This window comes from Stegostoma tigrinum, chromosome 6 (assembly GCF_030684315.1).
Source record: "Stegostoma tigrinum isolate sSteTig4 chromosome 6, sSteTig4.hap1, whole genome shotgun sequence".
In the NCBI taxonomy this organism is placed as follows: domain Eukaryota; kingdom Metazoa; phylum Chordata; class Chondrichthyes; order Orectolobiformes; family Stegostomatidae; genus Stegostoma; species Stegostoma tigrinum.
The window spans coordinates 11921680-11938228 of NC_081359.1; the positions used below are offsets into that span (position 1 = coordinate 11921680).

At 42.3% G+C, this 16549-nt stretch overlaps 1 long non-coding RNA gene across 1 annotated transcript; it reads right to left on the reverse strand.

The window, feature by feature from the left end:
- Positions 1-207: 207 nt before the first annotated feature.
- Positions 208-16133, reverse strand: LOC125453356 (uncharacterized). Its single transcript, XR_007247756.1, has 2 exons — positions 15676-16133; positions 208-1972 (listed from the first exon to the last, which is right to left on the reverse strand). It is a non-coding gene; the product is annotated as an uncharacterized LOC125453356 (long non-coding RNA).
- Between the last annotated feature and the right edge of the window lie 416 nt (positions 16134-16549).

The window sequence follows — 16549 nt, forward strand, 5'->3', positions numbered from 1 at the left end:
TCACGAAAGAATGTAGCAAAATCTGCCTACTTTAACACTCCATTTCGTTCAAAATAAGTGCCAACATTCCACATGCTTTCTTGCTTGGTGCCAGTACCATTTTTATTCCATATAACGTTTTGAGCTGATTTAAATATTAACTATTAATCTCTCGATCACCAATAGATGACACGGTAATCTCAAAATATTATAAACTTATATACACTCTGACATTTGGAGGGTTTATTTGTTTTACATGTGAAGTATAATGCAGACACATATTTGTACATTATAGTGATCATGAGATTGCTTTTTTTTAATTAGGCAGGTGGCAACTTTTGCCCAATCCTCTTGAGAGTTATTACTTTTAATGTGTATATTAGAAGGCGTGGCTTAGCTCGTTAACTGTGGTGACCATCAATAAAAGTGGAACATTACGCTTCATTCTGCATTTACAGCACTCACACATGATGTTAATTTATTCCATTTAAAATTGGTACAAAAGCAAATAGAATCTCCGTGATCTTGTGCTATAAGCAGGCAGAGATGCTGCAGGTGTCAATCATTTAAATGGGCACAAAGTTTCAGCGAGTGTGCTGGTAGTTTCTTACAAAATACCAAAATCACCTTGCCTTGAGCCCTTTTTTCCTATCTCCTCACTTGATATGATGCCACTACTGCAACAAAACAACTCTTGCTGTAAGGGATAACATACTAACATGAATAGAGGATTGGCTCAGTAACAGGAATCAGAGTAGTTATAAGTTGAAGGCAAGATGTTATGAATGGTGTGTCACAGGGATCAGTGCTAAACCTTACGATTTTACAATTTATATAAATGGCTTGGAAGAAGAAATCAGAAGTATGGTTGTTGAATTTGTTGATGACATAAAAGTAGATAGGCATGTAAGTTTTGAAGAGGACATGAGGAAGCTACAAAAGGATAGAACTAGGTCAGGTGAACCATCAATGATCTCGAATATGGAATATAATGTGCAAACATGCGACATTGTCTATTTTAGCTGAGAATAAAAATTATGCAGAATTTCCAAATGGCAAGAGAACTGCAGAGCGTGAAGGTACAGGAAGATCTAGGTTTACTCGTACCTGAATTGCAAAAGGCTGGTATGTACTACATCAAATAATTAGGAAAGTGTATAGAACATTGTTGCTTACTGCAAGAGACATTGAATATCAAAGTCGTTCTCTATCCTTTAGTTATATAGGGCATTGAGGAGAACAAATGTGAAGTACTATGCAATCTCAGTTTTCCTACTTAAAAAAAATGTTACTGTGTTGAAAGCATTTCAGAGAAGATTGGCTACATTGTGCAAAGGGTTGTGCAATGACGAAAGGTTGATAGGGCTAAGCTTGGATGTGTGGTGGAGTTTAGAAATGTAAGTGGTGACTTAATTAAAGTGTGCAAAATTCTGAAGGGTCTTTGCTGGGTGGATGTGGAATGTATGTTTCCTCTTGACAGAGAATCTAGAACTAGGAGTCTCTGTTTAAAAATAAAGGGGTCGCCCACTCAAGACAGAGATAAGGAGAAATGGTTTTTCAGGAGGGTCATGGTCTTTGAAATGATCTTTCACAGAATGCAGTGAATGCAGAGTCAATGAATACTTTTTATGACAGAGGAAGAAAGATTCTTAACAAACAAGGAGTGAAAGGTTATCAGAGTTTACATGAATGTGAAGTAAACAGATTAGCCATGCTCCTATTGAAATGTAGAGCAAGCACAAGGGACCAGGTGGTGTACCCTTGCTCCTTATTTATATGTTTGTATGTTCTTCTTGCCAGGGACGCTCCTCTGGCCATCCTTTCCTTTCAGCGACCTTCCTTTTCAATCCTTGTCCTCACCCAACATTGCTCTTCTGCCTGATTGTACTATTCACTTTCCTTCTGGAGCTTGTCAATTCTGCTAAACTTCATACCACTGCTCCCTTGGACTCTGCCAGAGGGCTCTGCCAGATGAGCAAAAACACCGATGGACCTCCAAAATAAAAGAGTTGCGTTAGCATTTCTCCAATCAAAAGGAAGCTTCACCGAATTGAGATAACACGGTGTGAAGCTGGATGAACACAGCAGGCCAAGCAGCATCAGAGTTGAGATTTGGAAAATTAAATCCAATGCATCAGCATCTCACCAGTCAGTTCTTTTAAGATCCAAGATAACAAAGTGTGGAGCTGGATGAACACAGCAGGCCAAGCAGCATCTTAGGAGCACAAAAGCTGATGTTTCGGGCGAGGGTTCTAAAATAAATAAGGAGAGAGGGAGAGGTGGATCGAAGATGGATTGAGGAGAAGATAAGTGGAAAGGAGATAGATAAGTTAAAGGGGTGGGGATGGAGCCTGGGAAGGTGAGTATAAGTGGGGAGGTAGGGAGGGGATAGGTCAGTCCGGGGAGGACGGACAGATTAAGGAGGCGGGATGAGGTTAGTAGGTAGGAAATGGAGGTGCGGCTTGAGGTGGGGGGAGGGGATAGGTGAGAGGAAGAACAGGTTATGGAGGCAGGGACGAGCTGTGCTGGTTTTGGGATGCAGTGGAGGGAGGGGAGATTTTGAAGCTTGTGAAATCCACATTGATATCATTGGGCTGCAGGGTTCCCAAGCGGAATATGAGTTGCTGTTCCTGCAACCTTCAGGTGGCATCGTTGTGGCACTGCAGGAGGCCCAGGATGGGCATGTTGTCTGAGGAATGGGAGGGGGAGTTAAAATGGTTCACGACTGGGAGGTGCAGTTGTTTGTTGCGAGTCAAGTGTAGGTGTTCTGCAAAGCGGTCCCCAAGCCTCTGCTTGGTTTCTCCGATGTACAGGCAGCCACAACGGGTACAGTGGATGCAGCATAACAAATTGGCAGATGGACAGGTCAGCATCTGCTTGATGTAGAAAGTCTTCTTGGGGCCTGGGATGGGGTGAGGGAGGAGGTGTGGGTGCAAGTGTAGCACTTCCTGCGGTTGCAGGGGAAAGTGCTGGGTGTGGTGGAGCTGGAGGGGAGTGTGGAGTAGAACTTTCTTTTGAAAATAGTTCCAAATAACCAGGCTGATTTTTCTGGTATCAGGCCAAATCTGGGGGCCTCTTAAAATGGCAGGTAGGAAGCAGATGTTAAATCAATTTAAATTAAAGTAGCAGAGATTTAGGGGTCGTCTTAGAGGTCCATTAAATGGTACCCCTATTTAGATATTATTCCAGTTTAACTGATTGTGAAGGAGAATCAGGGAGCAGACATTCAAATTGTGCAAGAGTAGGAACAGATTAGGCCGTCCCTCAGCAAAAACAAAGCATCAGTTTGCAGATAAGGAGATAACACGTTGTTCTACTTCCACACCACCTCTCCAAACTCCTTCACCGTCTTTAAATTGCCAGACTGCTTGTTCAACATCTTGTAGTAGATAAGCAAAAATTTTCTACAATTAAGTATCAGGTACACTGAAGCTCCGGGTCTTTGGTCCACGTGACAAACATCTGTCTTCATGACAATTGTCCGAGTTTGACCCAGGTTCTTCAAAATCTTGCCATTGACTGCATCCACATCATCTCTAACACCAACTAAATCTGCCTTGGTAACAAAGGTTAATTCTAGTTTACCTGCTGCTTAAACCCTCAGCCATGCCTTTTGTTACCTCAAGACTTGACAGCATATTCCTGGGCAGCATTCCTCATTCTATCCTCAGCCAACATAATGTAATCCAAATTTTGCTGCCCATACCATTCAGGGCACCAAGTTCCATTCACTCATCATGCATTTGTTCAATGATTTACACTGGGTTGCAGTAAAGCAGATGCTCAATTTTAAAATTCTTATCTTCATTTTCAAACTCCTCCAAGACCTCAGTTCTCATCTTATCATCTCCGTCAGTCTCACAGCCCTCTAAGGCGCAAGCCGTTCTCTAGTTCAGATTTCTTCAGCATTCTCCAATTTTCATCACTCCACCATTGGTGGCCCTGCCTTCTTATACCAACCTCAAGCGATGGAATCCCCTACCTAAATCTTTCTACCTGTTTTATCCTTTAAGATGCTCCTTAAAACCTGCGTATTTGCCTAAACAACCTAAGAAGTCTTTTTTGTAGCCGACTGTCAAATTTTGCACTATAATGCTCCTGTGAAGAACATTGGGACATTTTAGCCATCTACCGTGTTGCCCTTTAACAAAGGCTCTGTATAAAACACAAGTTTTGTTTCTTCTTTTCCCAAAGAATTGTGGGCCACTGGAATATGTTGCTGGCTGATGTAGTGGGTGAGCACTCCCTGAATACTTGAAGAGAAAACTGGACCAGTTTGTGCCTGGAACATGATCTGTGAGCCTTATTTGACACTGTGATGCTTTTACAGCATTTTCTCCCTCTTCTTAATGGTCTTGTACTTTTCCACATCTCCTGGGAGGTTACATGGCTATAAAAAAAAAGATGGGGGAGCGCAATATCTTATTTATATCTTTGAAATCAAACATTTGCCACTGCATTTAAACAACATAATAGTTGTTGGAAAAGATAACCTCGATGAGTATGAGCTTGACACATTTTAATTTCTTGACTTTCTCATCTTCTCAGCAAGCTTGAACACATTCAATCACCATCCTTTCCAAACCTCTCTAGCTATTATCAGACTACCTCCAGAAAAGTGACTTCTCATTCCATTGTGCACTGTTACCTCTGGAGTCTGCGATGGATTTACAATTGGTCTCTTCCGCTTCTCATTGGCTGCAGAATCAAAAGATGCAGTCAATTTCCATACAAACATCCATAGACAACACTTAGCTCTCTCTTTCTAACACATCTCTCAACGTCACCACTGTGACAATGCTGTCAGGCTTGTGGCAGTCTCCAATTAAAGTTTGGGAACACCTCGCTTTATACCATACCCCTGAAAATAATTTGGATTCAGGGTTGAAGTGGGCGCAACTAAAACATATTAATCAAATGTAAATTCTTTTTATTACAAAATTCAAACATTAACATAAACAAGGCATTTTATAAAGGAAGAATTATTTTGCTAACTATCATTTTGAGGACATTATCTAGCGTGATACACTGTGACTGACAGGCGTTATGTCCAGAAACAGTTCCACCTGAGGTCTAAAAAGAGATGGTTTTGACACCTTCTTAGTGGAAGCTCATTCTTTTATACCTTTCCTCATTGTTATCCCCCTTTGTTGGAGGGTCAGGATTTCTCACCAGCTGTATGCCTTGCTGCTCCTGTTCTTTAATTCATAGAAAGTGTCAAATTCAGCAGGTCTCTTCTTGCAGCCTATTACCTCAAGTCCTTGCTATTTTATTTTGACACATTATTGCTGAAATTTTTGTGGAATAGGCCAATCATCTATCATGGGCAACTTGGCAGCTCTGAAACCTCTTAACTGTTACCTCATTTAACACCAAAGTTTATGTCCTTCTTCTCACTCTTTTCACCTAGGTGGTCTCACACTGCTGTGTAAATGCAATAAGTTGGCTTGTTTATAATCTGCTTTTTATCTCTTCTCTCTAATTGTTCCAAACTTTCGCATATCCCACACATTGAAATTGGTTCTCTATTGTAGACATCTTTGATTTGAAAGTTACACAATAACACTGAAAGGCAGATTCTGCAAATTAGCCCTCCTTTTCTCCTTTAGTTAATTACTAATGAACTTTCATAAACCAACTCTGGTTCAGCTGTTGGATCACTGCTGATGCTGCTGTCACCTTAACAGACCAAAGTACTCCTTAAATTCACCAGGTTTTATTTTATTTAAATTCCTACTGGTTTAATCCCCTTGCCTGGTAAACCTTGGCCAACTCTGCCATCCTAACTTCAACATCAAGAGACTAACTTATTAACCTCATTATCCTTGACTCATCAATGTTATGTCACTTTCATTGGATGATTTCATTAGTTTCCTTAGTAACCTCTTCCAAAAAGCCTCCCTCTACTTCTTTCAATTACAACGTCTGTTTAAAAAAAAGATAATGAGTAGCAGAAGAAAAAGTAATTGTCACTCCAGCCCTATTACATTTAAGTAAACTCTTTAGATATAAGAGTACTTGCGATCGAAAATATCACTTCTGCTCAATTCTATTCTAGCATGTTACTATTCATTCCATCAGTTGTAACCATCTGAGAATTCCAAATTTTCATTACTTTAATAATCTGCATTATGTCTGTCCTCAGTTCTTTATCCTGAAAGTAGGCTTATTAACTGGATCTTTTCTTTGTTATTGCATCTTTCTCTAATAATGATTGAAACTGTACACCACATCGGTCTCACCATGGATCTGTAGAGTGTTAGTACAATTTGTTCTGACTTCCAATCTAATACTTTACAGGTGTATCTCACGACTCCACCCGTTTTATTACCAATTATGTCAAACTGACCAGGTGTTTTGAGTATGGTTAATCATTACTTCCAAAATTTGCTCTCCTATTCATTTTCTGCCAAAGGACCTTTCATGTTCCACATATTTTTACTCCTACTTATTCCTAAGCATATCAATCTAGATTTACTCACATCAAAATCCATCTGTCATGTTGCATCCCATCTAAATCATAGAATGATACAGGAAGGAAGCCATTTTTGATCAGCGTTCTTGTGCCAACTCTTTAATAGCTATCTAATTAATCCCAGTCTCTTGCGCTTTTCATGTGCCTGGTCATGTTTCCCCTTCAAGTATTTTATTTATTTTTTTTAGAATGCTCCTATTAAATGTACTTCCACCACATTACAGATCAATTACTTGATGTAGAAAAAAAACTGCTACCTTATTATGCCTCTGGTTCTCACCTCAAATACTTATTTATTTCGCTTATTTAGTAGTTGGTTCAGTCTCAAGTCTGAATCACACTGTTTCTAAAGTTCCATTCCAGGCCTTGGATATAAAAATCAGAGCTGAACCTCTAGTGCTGTAATGAGGAAACACCTCAATATAAGGGGTGTCATCTTTCAATGAAGTGTTAAAACCACAGGGCCCATCTGCCTGCTTAGATGGCAACAAAAGTTCCATCGCAACGTTTTGAAGAACAGCAAAGTTATTATAGCAGAAAGACATGCCATAAACTTCCAATCTTGCTAAGGGATTGGTGCCAGAGGATTATTATCAGGCAAATGTGACACCTTGGTTCAGGACCAGGAGGCTTGAGTTCATTCAGGAGCGTCAGCACTGATTTCTAGAAACCAGGTTGTGTTCAGCCTATCTAAAGGAGATTTTTGATGAAGTAACAGAATGTTCACGAAAAGAGTGCAATGGTTGTTGTCCATATGCTCTTAAGAAAGCATCTGACACTGTAAAACAGATAAATGTTGGTTTGCAAATTGAGGCTCATGGAATAAGATGAATAATGTCAGGATGGTTAGAAATTTAGCTTAAAAACAGAAACTGGTGAGTCATGGAGTACAGCTGGGATGTTGTCAGAGCTAAGGGTTTGAAGTTGAGTTGACCTTTGTGCTTTGGGGAAAAGCCTGTGTCATCATGTTGCATCAAATCAAAAACAGAAATTTCCAAAGAAACTCTGCAGGTCTGGCAATACCTTTGGAAAGAAAAATGGTGTTAACTTTTTGAGTACAGTGACCCTTGGTCAGAACTGAAAGTAGCTAGGAAATAGTGGTATTTGTACCAATAACAAGATTGGGTGAAGTGAGATAGCTGGAGATGATGTTCAGTGAAAGAGGCCCATTTCTCACTCTCTCTCTCTCTCTCTCTGCACCATCCCCATCTCATCTCACTTGTTCTCCCTCCCCTGCCACCAACCCTATCTTTAACTTTCAGTTCTGATTAAGGGTAACTGGACCTGAAATGTCAACACTGCTCTTCTCTTCAGAGATACTCCAGCATCTGTAAATGTTTTACCTTCATCGTGCATGTGAAGCTAAATTTACCAATGTGTTTTTAAACTTTTTGGAAGTGCTCATGTGATCTAGGTTGCCATAAAGCTCAAACAATAGTCAACAGAGAGATAATCCAATGGAATTGCAGCTGGTATCTGAACCTATATTTCAGAATACAGAATTCACATGAGGGGAAGCAAATATGTTCATAGTCCATTGAATCCCTACAGTGTGGAAACAGGCTCTTTGGCCCAACAAGTCCACACCTAACCTCAGATCATCGAATCCAGGCCCATCCCCCTACTCACTCATCCCTGAACACTGCGGGCAATTTAGTATGGCCAATCCACCTAGCCTGCACATCTTTGGACTGTGGGAGGAAACCGTAGCACACAGAGAAAACCCACGCAAACACGGGGAGAATGTGCAAACTCCACACAGTCACCCAAGGGTAGAATTGAACCTGGGTCCCTGGTGCTGTGAGGTGGTTGTGCTAACAACTGAGCCTCTGCGAATGAAGCAGTTTCCTGTTTCAAAGTAAAAGGAAACAACTTCAAGCTTTTTTGGCGAAACAACTTGTGAGCAAGGTAGTATTTGGATTGGAAAACCAGACTGTGACCCGGGTTGCAGGTTGCTTCTTGACTGAAAAGAAACTCTGGAAGACTAAACCATCAGGGTGTTTGTGACCCAAGGACGAGAGGGTTCCTAAAAGTGTACCCGGTTAGGAACATCAGGTAAAATACTGCTGCTAGGGGCCAAAGCAAGAAGTGGTGAAATTGTACATGGTGCTTCAATTGTGTGAGAAGTGATGCAAGTAACCATGAGAGAAGTGCTTGTGATGTAATGACTAGTGAAATTTACATTTTGTTTGAAGTTTTGTTTACCCGGTAAATACTTTTAATGCTGATTTTGTTTGATTGTTACCGGAAAAGTTTTAGAAAAGGTGAAATATTGGCAGTTTTCTTTATATTGCCATTGTGGGGATTTCCTTCCATTATTATTGGTCTATGAGGAATTATAAAACAACATCCAGTGCATTCAGTCATTACTTATACCTGGTAGAATGAATTGAGTTGACTGAAGACTGGCATGTGTAATGCTAGGAATCTCAGAGAAGGTCACAATGGATTATTCACAGCACTTCTAGTTGAAGCAGTTGCAAATGCTTCAGCCTTTTTTTACATTAGTGTGGGGCTTTCCTTTTGGTTGGGAATTGGGATGTGTGTGAAGACTCCTTCTCTGTTAGTTGTTTAATTGTCCACCACCATCTATAACTGCATGAAATAATACTGCACAGCTTTGATCTAATTCGTTGGTTATGGAATTGCTTAGTTCTGTCCATTTCATGTGGCTTGTGCTGCCTAGGAGGAAGACAATCCTGTGTTGTAACTTTACCAATCTGAGACATCAGGGATACCTGGTGTTGCTTTTAGCATGCTCTCCTGTACTTCTGACGGAGTTGATCCCTGAACTTGATGAAATGGACAAATAGAAAGATATTTCGGAGATAACAGGGTATAGAGCCGAATGAGCACAGCAGGCCAGGCAGCATCAGAGGAGGAAGAATGCTAAAGTTTTGAGCCTGGACCCTTCTTCAGAAAACGAAGAAGGATCTAGGCCCGGAACACCAGCTTTCCTGCCCATCTGATGCTGCTTGGCCTGCGGTGGTCATCCAGCTCTACACCTTGTTATCTCAAATCGAAAGATGTGTCAGGCCAAGAGGCTAGATTGTGATTTTGTGTAATTCTGCTGCCACTGACAGTGCACCATGGATACCCAGTTTTGATGAGTTCTGAATCTATCCCACACAGCACAATCTTTGTGCCATGCAGCCAGGACTTGATCACCCAAGGACTGTAGAGTGACGATCCCTTCAATACCATTGTACTTCATTTTATTTATTCATTCAGGAATGCAGGCTTCACTGACTTCGCTAGTATTTATTGTCCATCCCTGTTTGTTCTTGAGAAGGTTATAAGCTGCCTTCTTGAAATGCTGCAGGTCATTTGTTATAGGTACAGCTACAACATTGTTAGGGAAAGATTCCAGGATTTTGACCCCAAGAAACTGAAGAATGGGAGTATATTTTCAAGTCAGGATGGTGAGCGGCTTGGAGGGGAACTTGCAAGTGGTAGGTGTCCCCATGCAGCTGCTGCCCTTGTCCCTCCAGATGGGAGTGGTTTTGGGTTTTGAAGGTTCTGTCTAAGGAACTTTGGTGAAGACCTGCAAAGTATCTAATAAACATTACAAGTGTCTGCTGTTGTGCAGTAGTGGTGGATGTTAAGCATTCAGACTACTTGATTTGTTTTGGACAGATCCATCAGCAACAGGTATACTGGAGAAGAAGGGGATTTCCTCATTTGCTGCTTTTCTCACAAGGACCTGACATCAGATATCTGTTGTCTGACAGATGTGTTCTTCAGGACTTACTTGCCAGTAATAGAGTATCAAGTTACTTTTGGTCAGTGAAATCCCCCAAAGCATATTCCGACTTCTTGCTATACTTGGTGCTTCTCCCAAATGGTGTTCAATATAAAAAGTCTGATCCATCAGTTAACGTGGGAAAACAGTCGATAATCAGGTTTTATTGTTGAGACATCATGGGGTTTGGAGTCAATGCTGAGGATTCTTTGGGGCATTAACTTGCGTTTCTATTTCACTCTCCCATCCCTTCTGCTGGTCGGATAGGACAGGGCATACCAAGGGATGGTGGCAGAGGTGTATTGAGCTTTGGTTGTTGATTAGATATCATGAGAATGACTGTATCAAGTTGCTAGTCCGTGGGACACCTCTCCCAATTAATTTACACAAGTCCTCAAATACTATGAGGAAAACCCGGCTGAGTCAAATGGGCAAGATGTGCTTTTGTCATTTTTGGTGAATTGAATTGATTTTTCTGCAGTAGTTTGATACGACTGACTGGCTTGTTTGCCCAAAGCAGAGGCATTTAAGGGTCAACCACATAAATTGCAGTGTGTAAAGTCCCATGCATGTCAGACCAGTTGGAGACAGCAGTTTCTTCCCATGCAGGACATGAGTGAACCTTTCTTTTAATATGACAATCCAGCAATTTCAAGATCATAGTACTGACCTGAAACATTAACTCTGTCTCTCTATGGATGTTGCCTGACTTGTCAATTCTAGCAGAGATAGTAGGACCTGCAGATGCTGGAGAACCTGAGATATTCAAGGTGTTCAGCTGGATGAACACAGCAGGCCAAGCAGCATCTGAGGAGCAAGGAAGGCTGACATTTCAGGCCTAGATGAAGAAGGGTCTAGGCCTGAAATGTCAGCCTTCCTGCTCCTCTGATGCTGCTTGGCCTGCTGTGTTCATCCAGCTCTACACCTTGTATATCTCTGCTATTTCTAGCACTTTTGAATTTTAATTACAGATTTCCAGCATCTTCAGTATTTCATATTTAGGTTAGTATTATTTGGTTACCATTGTTGTGTCTTGTTTATCCCACATTGACTATGTTAGTTCACTTCACAGGGGCCATGTACTGTAGTTGTTTCATCCTCGGAATAATGGTATGACCCATTTGTTCCTCTCAGGAATGTCAGAGCTTGTTATTAGATTACTAACCTCACTTCCAGCTTTTAATTCTCAGTTTCCCAGCCTCTTCAATATGAAGGTCTCTTAGCAACCAACAGTCTACGTATTCTCTGTATTTGAGTTCCCAAACTGCCTGTTCTTCACAGCTACAAATACAGTTCAGTTTCTCTCCATTGTGCTGCTAACATCAAGGGTAAAGGGCTGCTTATTTATTTTTAGATTTGAAGCAAAGTTAAAAATATTCAAGCAGTCCCGATTACACCTAGTTTACTCTTTATGCATAAGTTATCAGCCAATGTTTTCCACATGACAGCAATTGTGCATTAAAAAGTGATTTTTGCTTTTGAAATGGTTACAACATCTTGTGGATGAACATGTAAATATGTTTGCTGTATTAGAGTCACCCTATAAGTTGCTGAGTGACTTCTGGATTGCCATTTTCAAAACTGTTTCTAACACTTGACACAGGAAATTACTTTAAAAGGATGCAAGCTACAGAAAGTATTCACTACCAGAGTTGAGAGACTTTAGCGATGAGAACAACTGGAGATTTCCATTTTAAAGAGTTTGCCTGCTTTGGCCCATCCTCACAAGCCTCATAGTTGAAATTCTTAAGCTACTTATTAAGTCAGATTTAGCAAGATGTGGGGAGAGTTCAGGGAAACACAATGAAATAGATAGTTATCAGGGAGCTGGCACCAACACGGTGAACCAAGAGGCCTCCAGCTCCACTACAATGCGGGGAGGCCATTTTGCATATATACAGTTTCATATCAGGAAATAAGATGAAAATCCAATTAATCTGAGTGACGGCCAAGGTAGTAGGCAAGCTCACCTCTTTTCAAATACTTTTCATGGGATCTTTAAATCTGTTTTATCAAGCAGAAACAGAAAGAGTCAGACAGACAGAGAGACAGGAATTAATGTCTCATCCAAACAGCATTCAAACCACTTCCCGACAAAATCATTGACCACCCTCCCATTAAGTCTATTAGTCAAAGGAATTAGCTCTATGTTTCAGCCACAAATGTCCAGACACTTCTCTAGATGTGTGGCATCACCTGCAAATTCACTGGGTTTTTATTTGCACTCATACACGGGATGCAAGAGTTTCTTAATGCCACACTTGGTCAAGTGCAGGCTGGACGTCAATTCACTCTGATGCTGAGTTGTTTTTGTCTACGTTTAGACTAAGGTTTTAATTAGGTCAGGAGCAGAGTGCCCCAGGTGGAACCAAACTGAATATCAGTGGGCAGATTTTCTTTGCAAGTGTTTCTTGTTAGCACTATCCCCACCCCTTCCATTGCAGCTGATAATTAAGATCAATAAACTATAATTGTCAGTTGGAGGGCTGAAGGACCTGTTCTTTGGATTTGTCCTGCATTTTGTGCACAGGGCATTCTTGGACTTAAAATAACTAAAGATTTTCCTTTACCTGCCAGTACCCTCTCATATCTCCTATAAACTCGTTCAATCTTTCTTTTAAGTTCCCTTTTGCACAAGTATGGGCTTAGATAGGGTAACAGGAAGAAACTTACCCCCTTGAAGTGATCAATAACCAGGGGCATAGATTTAAGGCAAGAAGTAGAAGGTTTCAAGGAGATGTGAGCAAGAACATTAACATCAAGAAGCTGGTGGGAATATGGAATTCACTGCCCTGTAAGGATGGTAGAGATAGAAACACTCGTAACATTTAAAAAGAATTTAGATGCCCACTCACAATCCCAAATCATACAAGGTTATGGGCCAAGTGCTGGGAAATGGGATTAGAATAGTTGGTTGGTAGTTCTTGACCAGTACAGACACAATTTGCTGAAGGACATTTTTGTGTGCTGTGGATCCCTGTGACTGGATGGCTATTTCTCCATTAGTAAACCTTGAGGGGTCTGACCTCTCTATGTGGAATTCTGGCCACTCATTTAACATTCTCCTATCCTGACAGTGCAGCTCTGCTTCCTAACCCAGTGCCTATCGTCCCAAGTCCTCCTTCAGGTGATACCCGAAGGTTGCAGGAACAGCAACTCATATTCCGCCTGGGAACCCTGCAGCCTAATGGTATCAATGTGGACTTCACCAGTTTCAAAATCTCCCCTTCCCCTACTGCATCCCTAAACCAGCCCAGTTCGTCCCCTCCCCCCCACTGCACCACACAACCAGCCCAGCTCTTCCCCCCGCCACCCACTGCATCCCAAAACCAGTCCAACCTGTCTCTGCCTCCCTAACCGGTTCTTCCTCTCACCCATCCCTTCCTCCCACCCCAAGCCGCACCCCCATCTACCTACTAACCTCATCCCACATCCTTGACCTGTCCGTCTTCCCTGGACTGGCCTATCCCCTCCCTACCTCCTCACCTATACTCTCTCCACCTATCTTCTTTACTCTCCATCTTCGGTCCGCCTCCCCCTCTCTCCCTATTTATTCCAGTTCCCTCTCCCCATCCCCCTCTCTGATGAAGGGTCTAGGCCCGAAACGTCAGCTTTTGTGCTCCTGAGATGCTGCTTGGCCTGCTATGTTCATCCAGCCTCACATTTTATTATCTTGGAATTCTCCAGCATCTGCAGTTCCCATTATCTCTCTCTCTCCCTCCCTCCCTCCTTCAGATTCTTTGGATTATGCCCACCTCTGTCCAGTACAGCTCTCTGATCTAACCACGGCTAGTGAATTAAAGTATACTCACCCGAATGCTGTCCTGGAGGAATAACACAAGATTTGGCCAACTGTACTAGGCTATCATAAAGGTAGTTGACAAACTGATAAACAATCCTGGATGCTCTATTTCACGTAGAGACTGAGCTTTGATCCAGATTAAAGCTTCTCTCCAACTGTCATTAACTGTTCTCCTGGAGTGCTCTATCATTTGTCAAGTATCCCTGCAACAACTTGGAATTATTTCATGATTCCTTCAATCACTGGGACATCATCTTGGAATTCCCTCCATAACAGCACTGTACTCATACCTGCATCACATGTATTGTAGTAGTTCAAAACGACAGCTCACTACTAACACCTCTTTGGCAATTAGAAATGGGCAATAAATATTTGCCTAGCCAAAGACACAAATATCCAGTGAATGAATTAATTAAAGTTCCCCAGCAAGCGAACCCACTGCTGCTAAATTTTCTCAATTTGGTTTAAGTCAGCCTGTATCAGCCAGCTTCGATTGGACAAGTTCAGGTTCAGGTCAGCTCTCACTGACGGAGATCAGTTCAAAGTCGGCACCTTTACACAAAATCAGAATGTAAACCAACACCATGATGCTATGTAGACAGCCAATTAAAAGTAATATTAACTAAGAAGACTGATCAAACTATGCAGTGAGAGGAACTTGTGGCCAGAGATAATGGGAACTGCAGATGCTGGAGAATCCGAGATAACAAAGTCATCCCGCCTCGTTGACCTGTCCGTCCTCTCCGGACTGACCTATCCCCTCCCTGCCTCCCCACATATACTCTCCTCTCCAACTATCTTCTCTTCTATCCATCCACCTCCCCCTGTCTCCCTATTTATTTCAGAACCCTCTCCCCATCCCCTTCTCTGATGAAGGGTCTAGGCCCAAAACGTCAGCTTTTGTGCTCCTGAGATGCTGCTTGGCCTGCTGTGTTCATCCAGCTACACACTTTGTTATCAAAGGAACTTGTGGCTATGGTTTTGATCGAATATCAGTATATTATTCAGATACAAGTCAGATATTTGTGCAATTATCATTCAGTATTTCAGTGAGTTATTGTATACTTATAATAGACATTAAACCTTTGTAGTTATTGGTAAGTTAGCATTAATCGTTGACGGAGTCAAAACAGAAATGGCCGGAGAAACTCAACAGGTCTGACAGCACAGGGTTAATAACAAAAACAAAGTTGCTGGAAAAGCTCAGCAGGTCTGGCAGCATCTGTGAAGGAGAAAACAGAGTTAACGTTTCGAATCTGGTGACCCTTGCTCAGCTGGGAGGACGGGTCACCGGCCCGCAACGTTAACGTTGTTTACTCCTACACAGATGTTGCCAGACCTGCTGAGTTTTTCCAACAACTCTTTTTCTTCCTGATTTACGGCATCCGCAGTTCTTCCCGTCTTTAATTTAGCATAGGGTTAATGTTTCAGTCCGATACGATTTATCTTCAGAACTGTGACAGTTTCTCCAGCACTTTCTCTTTTAGCTCAGATGCCCGGCATCTGCAGCGGGGAAGTAATCTCCAGAATCGGAACTTTCACCCTATTCCCCTCGCCGCTGGGGTGGGGGTCCTCCAACACATTTTGTTTGAAACGTCAGGCCTCCAGCATCCACAGGACTTTCAAAGTTGTTCATATTCCTCGGACCATGAGTAACTACCCCACCGGCCCACTCACCCCGACATTTGGAGAATTCACGCGGTCAGTACCATCACCGGACCGGTTTCCTGCTGATTGAAGGTTGGGCCAAACTCACTGACCCAGTCCAAATGGTGACCGCACTCTTCTGTCCCGATCCGGGGCGGCTCCACTTTCCCCGCCGCCGCCACGGCCCGCCCAGCGAGCCGGTATCCATGGAGACAGGAAGAGCTGCAGACGCTGGAAGCTAGAGTCAATAAATGCGGAGCTGGGGAAAAGCACGGTACTTGCTCGGGGAGCAGCGAAGTCAACATTACAGACAGAAACCCTTCATTAGGACCCGGGTTTCAGCCCGAAACGGTATCCATGGAGACCGCCGCCCGCACTACGTGTTTCTTTGGGGTCGCACCCCCCCACCCCACAAAGGTCAACGGTCGACTGCCCATTCCCGGATGTTATTGCAAAACTGATGCCGGGACCACGTCGTGGGGCGTCCACTTTCGTTAATCCTTCAAAAATAAAAAAAGTTGCTGGAAAATCTCAGCAGGTCAGGCAGCATTTCCGGAGGTGTGAAACCGGGTTAACGTTTCGAGCCCGGTGACTCTCAATCTGAAATTCTTCAGCACGGTCAGGAGATCTGAAATGTTAATTTTGTTTCCCTCTACCTGCTGTGTTTTTCTAGCTTTTAGTTTCTGATTTCTGGTATGGGAAGTTCTTTGTTTATTTTTGTTTTTGATTACCCACACACTGACAGGCTCCTCTGTTTAATATTCATAAAAGTGGCCGCCCATTTATTAATATTCAGTTGATTTCCACGCCCCCTGAATTAATATTCAGTGACCGCCCCTTTATGTACAACCACGAAGCACCGCTCTCTCAAAGGCGAAACCAAAAGGCTCCACCCTCATGTTAA